The sequence below is a fragment of the Papaver somniferum genome, chromosome 3 (genome assembly GCF_003573695.1).
Source record: "Papaver somniferum cultivar HN1 chromosome 3, ASM357369v1, whole genome shotgun sequence".
NCBI lineage: Eukaryota > Viridiplantae > Streptophyta > Magnoliopsida > Ranunculales > Papaveraceae > Papaver > Papaver somniferum.
Window position 1 is genome coordinate 28,086,421 of NC_039360.1, and position 14,253 is coordinate 28,100,673.

Sequence of the window (14,253 nt, forward strand, 5' to 3'; positions counted from 1 at the left end):
TAAGTATATTAATCCAGTTATCGCTTGGTAATGGCGAAGGATTCCTTAATCATCCATTTCTTCTTATTGTCTTTTTATTTATCTTAATACCAAAACCCCTCTTTTGTTATTTACTTTATTTTGCTGATCAAATAACCTATCAATTATGTAGCTTTCTGTGGGAACGTTCTCTTACTACCGCTATATTACTAGTTAACTAGTGGGATATATCTTTATTAATTTGTTGCACTTACGATACGCATCATTAGACAATGCTCTAAAAAGCCGTATATCTTAGTAGATTACTACTAAATAATTCTCCCCATTTTTATCATAAATTGACAGAATTTTTCGAACAAGGATCGTAATGAAGTACGCCTTAAGATATTATAAATACTGAAGATAACATTCCAACTTTTTCAGCTGATTCCACTAAGTTTCGTGACATAATCTTCGCCAATAAGAGATTTTATTGGTATAGTTCTATCCTAAACTTCCACAGTTGTACTCCTCAAAGATATAAAAATTAATCACAAGTTCAAAATTGAACTCCATTTGATGTCATTCACTAGTTGAAAAACAAGCGACCTTTGGAGGAAAAGAATTTTCAAAAATATCTTAATCACCAATCACGAGATATATTTTTAAAGAAAATACTATTTGGAAGATCATCAGAAAATATGTTCCTCAAACAAAATAAACATAGGATAAAAAATGAAAAATGAAGAATCGTCAAAGGTTAAACTATAATTCATATGATGTTATTTTAAGGAAAACAGTTCAATAAAGAAGTGTTCGCATGCTAGACTAAAGTGAACCATGTTCCCCAAAATATTTATGATTGTCATGTTTCGAAAATTCAACCCATTTATTATAACCTAAGTTTAGATATCAACTTTTATGATAAGCTAATTTTATCTTAGTGCATAGTTTTTCGTTATGTAGCTATTCTTATGGATCACGTTCCCTTCTCTTACTAGGTGTCAGATGGATAGGATGAATTCTTCAAAAAACATAACAATTGTTGATACTCACACCATGTCCTTACATTTTGGACTTGTAAGTGGAGATAGCCGGCCTGAGAATGCACACTGTTACAACTAATAGGTGGGGATGATTCGTCTCATTATCTACATACCATTCCGAAAGGTCTTCCGGGTCACCAACTATCTGGGGTTGTCATTCAAGGCCTGGAAAAATCACAGATTTGACCAAGTTTAACACAATTTGAGCAACAGTTGTCCTACTCTTCCAACTTATTATTTTTCTTTAAGGAGTAATTAATAGTCTCATTATAAATGAACATTTGCGAGTGCAATATGCACATTCCCTAGTGTTATCTCAGAACTTGCTCTGATACCAATTGTGACAAACCGTAAAATTACGACTCTGGCGCCAATTAGTCGTGAAGGATGTAAATCCCCACTACACCATTTGTAGAAACAATGTTCGGGACTTAATGCGTCGAGGCTCTTAAGGAAACTACCCGTTGATTTTCCATTGCTAACATGTTTTACAAGCATAATACCTTCAACATAGCTTCCACATCGTTCCAACTTACCATTTTTTGTGAAGGTTGCAAGACTATAAAGGCTTAAGTTGATGAATCTTACATGCTCACTAACTTCCGAGCCCTGTCCAAGCATAAGGCATGCAATGGACTTGCACATAGGCCACTGAAAGTATATTTCGAGGTTACTTACTTCGTTTCGGCATTAAGCTGAAAGCGTGCATTGATCTTTCTTGTGCCAAGGGTGCATCATTCGAGTTCATACTATTCTTTCTTTACCTGATTCTGGTGATGCAAGTGGCTTATGTAAGCTCCCCTAACTTGCATACTGGTTTAGCTTCATTTTCTGAAAATTCTCAATTTAAAATTGGTGCATGCCTACGTCGAATGAATTTATAGGAAATATGAGCATCTAAGGAATGGACTGTCACTACCTCATCAAGCATGGAAACAATTATCTCTTGACTCTAACTATGGAGCTAGATTATATGATTTACCAAAATATCGCAATCACCTCCTAATAAGATGATATGATAGATAAAGTGTTGGACCACAAACACTGCAACTCATTACGATTGCTTAAGTACCCTTCTCTGTACCTTAAAGAGATCAAGCATGGACTTTAGTTCATCATCGTCAGGACAAGCAACTAAAGCCAACTCGTGTTGTAAGGCCAAATCCAAGAAAATACTGGTCCATATATATACCAAATAAGAGTTCGCAGAATATGCAGAAAAGTGTGCATCACTAGGCCACTTAGTTCTCAAGTATGCGTTATCTAGATCGAGTCATGCCAATTATACAATGTTCATATTTTCTTCATTTTTTATTATTATGATGCATTATTGGGTTAGGAATGCAATAATGATGATGCCTACACATCACGAAGCTCTTCTAGTAAGCAGCACAGCATAAGGATGCTTTCACATCATATATTCTGCACGCGCTAAGCTTTATAGATTAAGAATGCATCTCTGCTTAATGCACCTTCAACCAACACCCCTTTCCTATATATGTCTTATTGACAGTTCTACAACTAGAAAAAGGGGAAGGGATGGACATGTACCAAGTCCACCTGCTTCCGCGATAAGGAGTTTTGGGAATTACACAATTATGGTGCAATTTTAATTCTTAGTCAGTCCTCAACTTGCGAATAGCACAAGTACTACAATTTGGCTCTTGGCCAGCATACCACTAGCGTGATGCTCCATGATGGTGCAACTTCTGTCCCGGTCCAACACGTCCTAAATGCGAAACACAAGCTTAAGATAAAAGATTCATCTTATTTAATACCATATCTTTGCATGCGTCATGCGAAAAGTACGGGTGTTACAGGTATAATGGGTAAAATTCTTAGGTATCTATCATCAAGATATGAGTATAAAAAATATGCTATCACGGAAGCCAACGATATTTCAATACTAACAAGAAGTACACTTGTTGGAAATTTATGATCTTTGATAATGAACTCATGCTGAGAAAAATAAAAGCATTGTAAAACCTCTAAAAATTCTAGTAACCTTGAAAATTATGAAAACGATGTCAGGAATGAGTCTCATGATTACGACAAGAAAGAATCAGATGAATATCTTGATCTTGATGTTACTTTCTCCTTAATCAGAAGACAACTAACAAATATTTTAAGAAACCTCCATCTTCATCAAATAGACCACATGATCGTGTTCTTTATAAGAATATAGATATTGAAGAAAAAGATGACGAAGATATGCCTCAATGTTATAAGTGTAAAGGATTTAGCCAAATGGCTAATTGAGTATCCAAGTCTTAGGAATTACATTGGTGGCAAAGTTGTGAGTGTTACTCTTGATGATATGTCTTATGAACATTTCTTTGGGACTTGAACTGACAATTTTAGTTTGGTAATAGGAAACTTTAACATGGATGTAGATTCCGACTCTAATGAAGAAGTATACCATCATATTTAGTTTCTAATAAACTTATTAAGGAATGCCATCAGAAATATTTAGAGACTAGAACTTCCTTGTTTTGTAAAGAGGTTCAATGTGATAAACTCTGTATGAAGGTTGATGACTTGCAAAAGAACTTGATTTTATTGGTACAAACAATTATCTTAAACAAATACGAGATCTCAAAGCGCAATTATCTTATGGTGGTGATCGAGAAAAAATATTTCACTCAAAAATAGATAATCAGAAGAACATTGAGATGAACTTGTATTCAATTCAGAACAAAAATATATTAAAATTCAACTTGCATCATCCAAGAATAATCTAGTCATTACTCTTGAAAATTTCAAAAGGTTGGAAGAAGAGAGCATGAGTCTAAAATAAGACTTGAAAAAGTTAAATATTAGCTCAAACAAATTAACCTCAATGTTAGGAGCAAGTAAACATCATCTTGATACACGCAGATAGGGATAAAAAGGAATAGATGCTCCAAGTACTGACAAAGAGGTACAGTTTTTTAAGGCTATAAAGATTCTTTTTGACCAAAGGCTTCCACCAATGTCAAATTGAAATACCTCCACCTTTAATCAATAATGGAAAGAGCATAGTCGATCGAGCTCCTAGGAAATCGCATCCCCATCCAGGTAAAAACAAATATCATGTTCCTTATGTTACTAAATATTGATTTTATTGTGGAAATCCAGGTCACTTGCAAAGGAGTTGCAGATTACGCAATAAGAATGAGAAAAACAAAGAAATTCTAAATAAATTGGCTTGGGTAACAAAAGATGTGAATAAACTCATTTCAAATAATCAGATTATTTTTTGTGATTATTCAGGTTTCCAATATCGAACCTTAGGCAAAGGAATTATTATCATCATAAACCAAGTTTTTCATGTAAACGCTCTTCAAAGTCCTTTCATAATGGAGAATTTTTTTGTAAATGCCCACTCAAAAATGGATACCAAACAATGTCCATGGAGTTATAGTTGTCAAAAAGGAGGATTTCCAAAGAAAACCAACATGGAAGAAAGCTTAGACAACATGGTGAATGACTATGAAAACCAATTTTCGGGATTGCAAGAACTCATCAGAAAGGTAAATTAATTTACATCATAAGTGTCTTTATAGTGATCCATTCTACGATAAAGGTGAAAGAAAGCAAGCAAGAATAAATCTAAGTCAACAACTATTCATGGTGAAAAATCCATTAATATAGGAGATGTTGTTTCTGCCACCTGCGGTGAATACAATATTGTTCATCCCTAACATAACTTGCTTGTGTTGAAAAGTGCGTCCTCACCAAGGCGCACAAGTCTTGAAACTGGTGAGTAACACACAAGAATTAGGGCATATAGTTTGTTGGATAAATGTTGAATAACTTATGATGTGAAAGATTGATGAAGCCATGGAGATCATGATGAGTTCTCCAAAATGTGCGTCTGTTGACTTGATCATATTTGATGATTAAATTATTGTACGCCCAATGCCTTGACCTACTATTACCAAAATTATCATTTTTCTTTTTTTGTGCTTTAATGTTTCATTAAGTGATATGGTGAGAATTCGAGTATCATCTTGATTAATTGTTTAAATACATTATTCTTGAAATTTGTTGTCCATTACTTTATCATCATCGCCATCATAATGAACCCTAACATATTAGAAAATTATTGTATTTGCACCTTAATAAAATTTTACTTTTCAACATATTCAAATACCTAAAACCACTGCTTTCCAACGTATTATGATACCTAATTAGTAGGACGATAACTTTTTTCTTCTCAAATTTTTTTCACACACTTTTTTCACAAATAAAAATCTTCATCGTAATTTTTTTTTGTTGCTTGTTATATTTTTTTTCTTACTCACTGTAAACTAACAAAATAAACCCAAATCAAAACTTTTTATATTTTTTTTAGTAACTATCTAACTGTCTCTCAAATCACCTCTCTGCCCTAGCTTTGTACCTTTCTAGCTTTCTAACTCGTCCATTAATTAACCTACTTATTTCCATCTTCACTTTATTTTCTACAAAGGTTTTTTAACTGAAACCTTCTCAACTCGTGCAAAGGAAATCAAAATAAAGCAACAGTTAAAAAAAGTACTCCAAACATATCAAAAGGGGAAACTCAAAAGCAAGAACAACAAGAATTCAAAACAGATAAAAAGTGAGAAATTCAAAGGCAATGCCAACAACAAAACAGTCAAATCAAGAAAAAAATGTGATAAAACCAAAGAACTATAAGTTGTCAAGTTTATTACGTCAATTGATTGAAATGAGATAAATGTTATACAAAGACATTGACATGAATCCAAAATTATCGAAAGTTTTAGAAGATTGAAATGAGATAAATGTTATACAAAGACATTAACATGAATCCAAGAATATCGAAAGTTTTAGAAGAATGCCTATTTTGGAAGCTATACAAACCGTTTCACAAAAAGAGGAAATAAAGGATGTGACTGGAGAGAAAGAGAATGGAGAAGAATATGGGATTGATAAAAAGTATGTGACCATGATTCATGTGGGAGTAGAGGTAATGTTGAAATGTTATCAACATTAATTTTGATAATATGAAAGAGTTTGATTTTCATCAAGAAAGCTTAGTTGCACCAAAAATAGAAGATTTTGTAATTTGAAATGCAAAGAGCGGTGGAGGATGTGTAAGTATTAGATACGAAATAAAGGATGAACATTAAGATTTCTTGCACAAACACTACCCATGCATCAAGTGGATATATAAGGATCATATGGATAAAAATTTGAAAGCGGTGGCAACGAATGATAGTGAGCCAACTATTTAAACTTCTTTTTTGGAGTGTGGTTATGTAGTGTTTTTTTTACGGAACCTAGTGGAGGCCACTTTGGCCGCAATCGGACCCCATATATTTAATTGATGCATCAGGTATCATGACTGGACCTTGTAGTTCCGACGAAGGATACTGGAAAGAAGTACATGAAAATAAAAGAATAAAAGAAAAGATACAAAAATTTAAAGCGTGGTGTCCCATTCCTCCTATATTGGTTCTTAGATATTGCTATATATATGTTGAGGAGAAAAAAATATCGCGATTCTGAGATTCTTAAGGTGGGGCACACATGTTCTCACGGCTAAACAAAAAAAATATCCAGAAGAATACACTTTCTCTGATTCCTTGCAAATCGTTTAGAAAAATATGAAAGAAAATTTACAAAAGTCAAAAATCTCGAAGTGAAACCAAAATAAGGGAATAGTGATAATGAAATCGAAGCTGATGCAAATATTTTGATCAAAATACGAAGATAATAGACCTCATGGAGAGCCCTATTTTTCTACGAGATTTGATAGATCAAGATAACATTCAAGAAAATGTTAAACAAAAGGTTATTGAAATATATAAACTACTCAACAAGACTGTGTCTGAGGAGAAAGAGATGAAGAGTGCGGAATTTGAGAGTTGTTGAGAGAAGAACAAGATTAGTGCATAACAACAAAAGTGAACAAAGAAGGCAACAGAAGACAAGTATTTTAAATGATTATTTAAAATCCTATACACCACCCAAATGAATATTTTGAAATTAAAATACTACCTCATGAATTTTTATTTACTAAAATCACTTAGCTGGTGCCACTGTAATAAGTGGTAAAGTCATTGGATAACGGTACCAGTGACCTGAGTTCGAAACTCCCCGCACCAAATTCTTTGTCGATGAAAAAGAAAGAAAGAACAAAAAACAAAAAAAAACCCAATAATTAAACACTAAAAATCCTAAGTTATTATTTAATTCCTCTTCTCCATCTCCACTACAGTATCTTGTCCATCTCAATAAACGAAATATTTTCATAAGAACTGTGATCCCTTGGAAACTGCCAGATAATGGTTTTTATAAGTTAAATTTTGATGCTGCTTTTTTGAAAGATAATAAACACATGGGTATATGACTAATGATGTTCTCTGATGCAGGGAAATGTGGAGGTGCACGGTCAATCTCAGGGTTAGTTCAGGATGAGGAACATGCGGAAGCATTAGCAGCACTTGAAGCCATTAAGTGGTCAAAAGCTTCAGCTGTTGACAAGGTTCACTTGGAGGGAGATAGCCTCAACGTAGTTAAAGCAATAAATGGTAGTTTAGGAAGTGTCCGATGGACGAACAATAATGTTATTCAAGATTTTAGAAATCCTTTAGTCACTTTTCGAGATTGGAAATGCACATTTGTGCACAGAGAATATAATGAGGTGGCTAATACCCTAGAAAAAAGGGCTAGAATTTCTAGGAATGATGAATGTTGTTGGCTTACAGAGTTTCCAACTTGGCTCAAATATCTTTCACAGATGAACTGAATGTAAACATTCCTTAAAGTATTCAATGAATTTTTCTTTCCTATTACAAAAGAATAAATGAAATATTTTTATTATTTAATTAGCATACTAAGTATTATTTTTAATGGAAAATATTGACCATTGCTCATTAAAATGAGTTTTTAATATAATTAATATAATCATCTTGGATGTTCGATATATTTAAGGTTTGGAAAAAATCTCTCCCGATTTTCAGTAATGGAATGAATCTTCCATAATAATGGTTTACCGATTAATCGCCAATATAATTTAATTCGTTTTTGTATCGACGAACTAAAATATAAAGAAATACAGGAATATAATAAAAATTAAACCTAGAGTTTTTAATTGATTGTTTTCTAATAATTTTGTTTAATGAAAATGGAAGACTAAAGAAGAAAAGACAAATAAAAATGATAAGAATCATAGTCAAAGTTGGTTAGATTTTTGTAGGTGGTAAATAAGAAAAAGTAGATTTGGAAGATAGATTTTTACTTTTTCCTGAAGTAAGGTTGATTTTATAAATTGTGAGGGGACGGGCGATTAGATAAGTACGGGCGGAAAATAGGCAAAAGCTTATGAAATGTATGTTTTTCTCAAATTTTTCGCATACCATTAACAAAAAGATAACAGGAGCATGAGGATCGTGAAATCCTTTTGGAAAAATAACCTTTTGGTCGGATACGGTCGTATCAACTTCATGTACAAATGCCTGCTATTAGATGCAAGAAGACTATATATATCTGCAGTGCCAACATCGGTCGGGGAGAAACCTGATGACATTATCTGCGAAGCTTGCAAACGGAGTCCTGAGCTAGCAAAAATTAAACTCAAATTTGAAGCAATGGATACTTTAGAAGCTTAGATTGAGGCCAAGCACTATCATCACCTTCATCCCTTCCCTATCCCTCATTTGTAGGGAAGGGATACTTGTGACAATGCATCTACACTATGAGGGCGCTGCATCCCTTCCCTACACGAGTTCCCGTCTCAATAGTGCCATATGGAAACACGAGTTCCAGTCTCAATAGTGCCATATGGAAACTCGGTTTCCATCACAAAGTAATAAAGTTCCAGAAGCTCGATCACTCCTCCTAGTTCTTCATCTTCTATATTTCCTTTCACCCAAAACCCTCTCTAACCCAAGCAATTTCATGACTCTCCATTGCGATTCAAGAACTCAAACTTAATGGGTTTGTTCCTTGCTACATGGTGAAGGTTTTCCCACAATCAATTTCGATTTTCATCAGCATAATCTCTTAAGGTCAGTGATTTTAATTTTAGGGTATAATCGGATTTTTATTTTGATTAATTTGTAGATATTAGGTTGATTATGATGCGTGTTAGGTATGTTTTATGAAGCTTTGAGACGTTTTTGATTGAATTTACGATAATTTGTTGACTGAACCAAATTGTATGTTGTTTAGGAATGATTTTTGATTGAGATATTGTATTTTTATTGATTTTTTGCATTGATAGTGATTAAAATCAATATGTATGTTTTCTAGGATAGATTGTTGATTGAGAAAATGTATTGGAATTGATAATTTAGGATTGATTGATGATTTTGTTGTAATGCGAATGATAATGTGGCTAAGTATGGATGATATTGTGGCTAAGAATTTTATTTTAGATACATTGAAACATTGTTTTGTGATGATTTTGTATATGTGTGTTTTGTAGATGTACTCTGAAAATTTCCAAAGATTTTTGGAGGAAAGAGTTCCGGTTCCTTCAAAAGATAATAGTGAATATACAGTGAAACTCCCAGTGACGTTAGAACGTAGGACTAAACCAAGGAAACATCGAAGTACCATAAGCAGTCTTTACGAATTGTATACTGAAATTAGCAGATTCCCACATGCTATAAAAATTGTAGACGAATGTGGGTTTGGTTCCATTTTCAAAATTCATTTTCCAAAACAACAATACAACTGCCTAACTAGTGGTATATTTGAAAGGTGGTGGCACACCACCAATACATTTCACTTCCCTAGTTTTGAAATAGGGTTTTCCCCATTAGAATTCACACAAATTATCGAAATTCCTATTGGCCGAGGAACTCCTATATTATTGCGAAAAATGAGTCCTGACCAATTGCATCAGATTGCACCCGAAACCATATATTGTTTGCTCCCATATTTAGACGCGACATCTAACATAAGAAGAGGGAGATATCAAAATATGAGAGAAATAAGAGGATTAACAGAAGTTACGCAAGAAAACATAGCCGACTTGAGAAAAATTCTTGTTGCTAGAAATGGGATCAATATTAGTTTGATTAAAATGTTTTTTTGACCGTAGACTCGCTAAAGCTAAAAATGTTATATCTGAGGAACAAATTGCAAGGTGGTTTTTGATGTGGTGTTTTAGGAAAGTCCTTTTGCCAAACAAGAATGATGTTGTTGAGATTCAGTGGCTACATATAACGAGGGATTTGGGACTGCTCCGTACTTATGATTGGGGTTCGGCGTTGTACGGAAGTATGTTATGGGGATTGAGTACTGGAGTAAGGAGACCGTCGCCTGAGTTGCATTTCTTTTCATATCCATTGATGGTAAAAATTCATACCCACTAGTAAATTTAGTTTCTTTACTTGTTTATTATTTCTTACCGTATAATGCAATTAGTCGTTAATAATATGTAATAATGTTGCATCTTTGGTTTTGGTCGTATTTTCGATGTCTAATTCCATTTTTAAGGGAGGAAAATTAGTTGGTTCAAGATCCGTGGCCGGCGGGTAGGTTATATGATGAAGATGCGAGAGACTTGAATAGAGACGGACAAAGTGATACCGGTTCTCATTCATTGGTTGTTGTGCGCAACCAAATAGACAACTTATCGTTCGATTCTGTAGTCTGGTCTTCTTGGGAGGACAATCAATGGAAAACAAGGCCCGAGGTGGTAGAAGCAAAAAGAGTGTCTGAATCACGAAGGGTCTTTTACGATCATTTTGGTCGTAACGTCTTGTACCTCGGGGAACGGTGTCTCAAGCAAGTTCTTGGAATCACAGTAATACCGTGCAATCCTCCTGATTTAACAGTAAACATCGAAGCCCACTACTTATATGTCGACGCAGAACGTAACTCCTTGCATTATGAAGAAGTACAAGATTTTGAGTATAAGCTGTGGTGGAGCAACATGTCATTTGGGAAGTACACGGGTACAATTGAACACGAAGGAAACAAATATGTGTATGGTACGCAAGATCCCAATGCTTTTGTATGTCGACCACCACCGCCTAGGCAATCCATATACACTCAATAGTTGGAGCCAGTCGATCGTAATTTCTTCCCTTATCCACCACGGTTTCCGACAACTCGAATATGCGACTCAGATCTTTAGGCGGTAGATGTACCTATTGGAAGGGAGTATATGTATCATTACCCTAGACCCAATTATGATGTCAGTCAGGGTACATCTGCGAGTATAATGTCTTCTAATACTTCTTTTTATTGTTATTTGTGATTTATTTATTTTGGTGTTGTCACCAAAATTTAAGAATTAAACTTATTTTGGTGTTTACAGGGTATGTGGTTAGACGCATATATGGCCTCACAACAACATATTGTGGCTCTAGAACATTTCCATTTCGATAGGTAAAAGGAACTACAATCCAAAATCTGTTATGGTCGTGATTTCTGGGAGAGGTATGTATATACCACCATATACATGCGAGTCATCCACCCCTGGGCAATCTCGTGATTCGAGACCTTCGTCTTCTTCTATTATGCTAAACAGTCAAGGAGATGCTGCCTACCATCCTTATAATGCGTTTGAACAAATCAATCAAAGTACAACGACGTTCCAAGATCAGGGTAATCAACAAGATTCATGGTACACTTCCATGCCGAAAGCGTACAATCGAAATTACTGAACAAACAATTTTTCAAATCCTTTTAGCGACATTTTTAAATGAAAAAGGCTATTTTTTTTATTTTTAACGGTTATCTTTAAATTTTATATGTACTGTTAATTTTCACTGTATAACGACTACTTTTTTTGTTTTATATGTACTGTTAAATTTTTACTGTATAACGACTATCTCATCATATCTCTATATATATCAAATTACTTTCCAAGTGAAGCTATCCAAACATTCATTTCTATTTTGTTTTACAAAAATGAGATTCAACAAAGAAGAAGATGTTGCTCTTACGCAAGCATCGATTGAAGCAACAAACAATATTCTGAACATAGTTCATAGCACTAGCAACTAATTCTGGAAGAATGTATTTGAATTTTTTGATAGCATATTAGGAAATCCAAATGAGAGAGACAAAGGAGGTCTTATAACTAGGTGGAGCAAGATGAACAAGGAGATCATCACTTTTGTTATGATTCAGGCCCAAGTTAACATACGTAATCCCGGAATGTCATACGAACAAAGGGTAAGAATTTTATAACAAATTTATTTTATTTCCTACACTTGATACTTACGTTTTTTTTTGTTTTTTTTTAAATTTCAGAAAAGTGCTGCTCGTTTAGACTATCTTAACCAGACATGCAACAATTTTCCTCATGATGAATGTTATCAGCTATTGAAAGCAAGTTATGATCCCTACAATCCCGACGAAATATAGCTTTATCGGTGAGATGTTCCTGCATCACATGTTGATCAAGTCTTCAGAATAACAATCTTGAAGAATGATTAAATGTGAATGTTTTATCTTATATTTATATAACTTTCTATCTTTATGTGTTCCTGCATCATATGTTGATCAAGTTTTCGGAATAACAAAAATGAAGAATGATTAAATGTAAATGCTTTATCTTACATCAATGTAACTTTTTATCTTTAATAAGTGTTCTTGCAATCTAGATATGACCCGATGTTCCATCTTTTATTTAATTAAAGTTTAACATAAGTAAAACTGAAATTCCAAAAAATAGACAACAAGATTAGAATTATTGAGTAAAAATCCAAATTACTTTTCGTAGTAATCACAATTGTACTTAGCACGTGCAACAAGCCTTTAAACCATTAGGTGACCCTAGTGGACGAGTTATAGTCTCGTGAGGGTTTACATAGAGATTTACCCACAAAATCTATACAAACATTTATTAAACTTTCAATCTTCACTGGATGAACCAGAGGAATTGTTCAACGATTGATACTCTGGGATTTTGGATACCATGAAATTGTAACTTTCACCAAATGTGAATGCTTCCCCATTTTCCTCAAAATAACACACTTTAACGACTTCGTGTTATAATAACACAACACAAAATACTTATTGCTACAATTTAAAATCAATCAATTTAGCTTTCTACGAAAACAACTTTAAAATACTTACAAATTGTTGAGGGGAAAGGATAAAATGGCTGGCGTTGAAGATCCGTTGTTGAATAGCTATTAAATCGCAAACGCCTTTTTGGATAATCTGGTACCTATCATGAATTTGATGAAGACTTCTTATCTTTGGATTCCCATAATCTTGTCTATATTTGTTATATATCTTCGCCCAAAAGGTTTCGGGCTCTGCCATTACAGGGTACAGATCAACTGGTCGAGTTTCGGTGTACCATGCTTTGATGATTGCCAAATCTTCAATTGGATCAAATAATGTCATGGTTGTGTTCGTATAAAGACACATGAGAGGTATTGAAAGAGGTGATAAGTGTTGCAAATTGTATGAAAATAAGTGTTAGTAGTTTGAAGAAAGATAACACAATTTATAATATCCGTTGGAAAGTAGCCGTTGAGATATATCCGTTGGAAAGTAACCGTTATTAAGTAGTCGTTGGGATATATTCGTTGGAAAGTAGCCGTTATAAAGTAGCCGTAGGGATATAGACGTTGGAAATTAGCAGTTATTAAGTACGTTACAATTATTGAATAAAAATACAAATCACTTCTCATAGTAATCACGATTGTACTTAGCACGTGCAACAAGCCTTTAAACCCATAGGTGACCCTAGTGGACGATTTATAGTCTCGTGAGGGTTTACAGAAGATGTACCCACAAAATCTTAAACAACAACCGCATGTACTATTCAGCAGGTCCGTCTTGTGGTGGACCACCGGCACTCATTTCTATATTGTAAACATCCCTGTTAGCCATGTTAGACTTAAAGATTAAATAACACTCATAACATGTAAATTCTGTACAAGTATCTAGTCGATACACAAACTTGGCCATTTCCTCCTACGCAAAACAAACATAAAGCAATAGATTAGTGTATATAAGGAAACAACATTTCAAATATCATAACCATTTATGATGACCTACAGTAATCGCAATTTTCATGTGTTTTGGGGCGTAACCATGAATCCTTCTTTGAATTTTAACGTACTTGCGAACCATTATATCAATTTTGAGAAATCCGTTGTTTAACTTGTCGTATGGTTCGGTTATTAACGTTTCCAAACGCTTGTACAAAGGCGTCGAACACGAGCGTCCATTTTTCATGTGAGGAGAGGTCTTGAACATCTTCAATAGGCAGAGTAGAAGCATTTACAAATATTTTGGTGATTGCAGCATTTTCTTCTATGGTATATCCAACCATTAC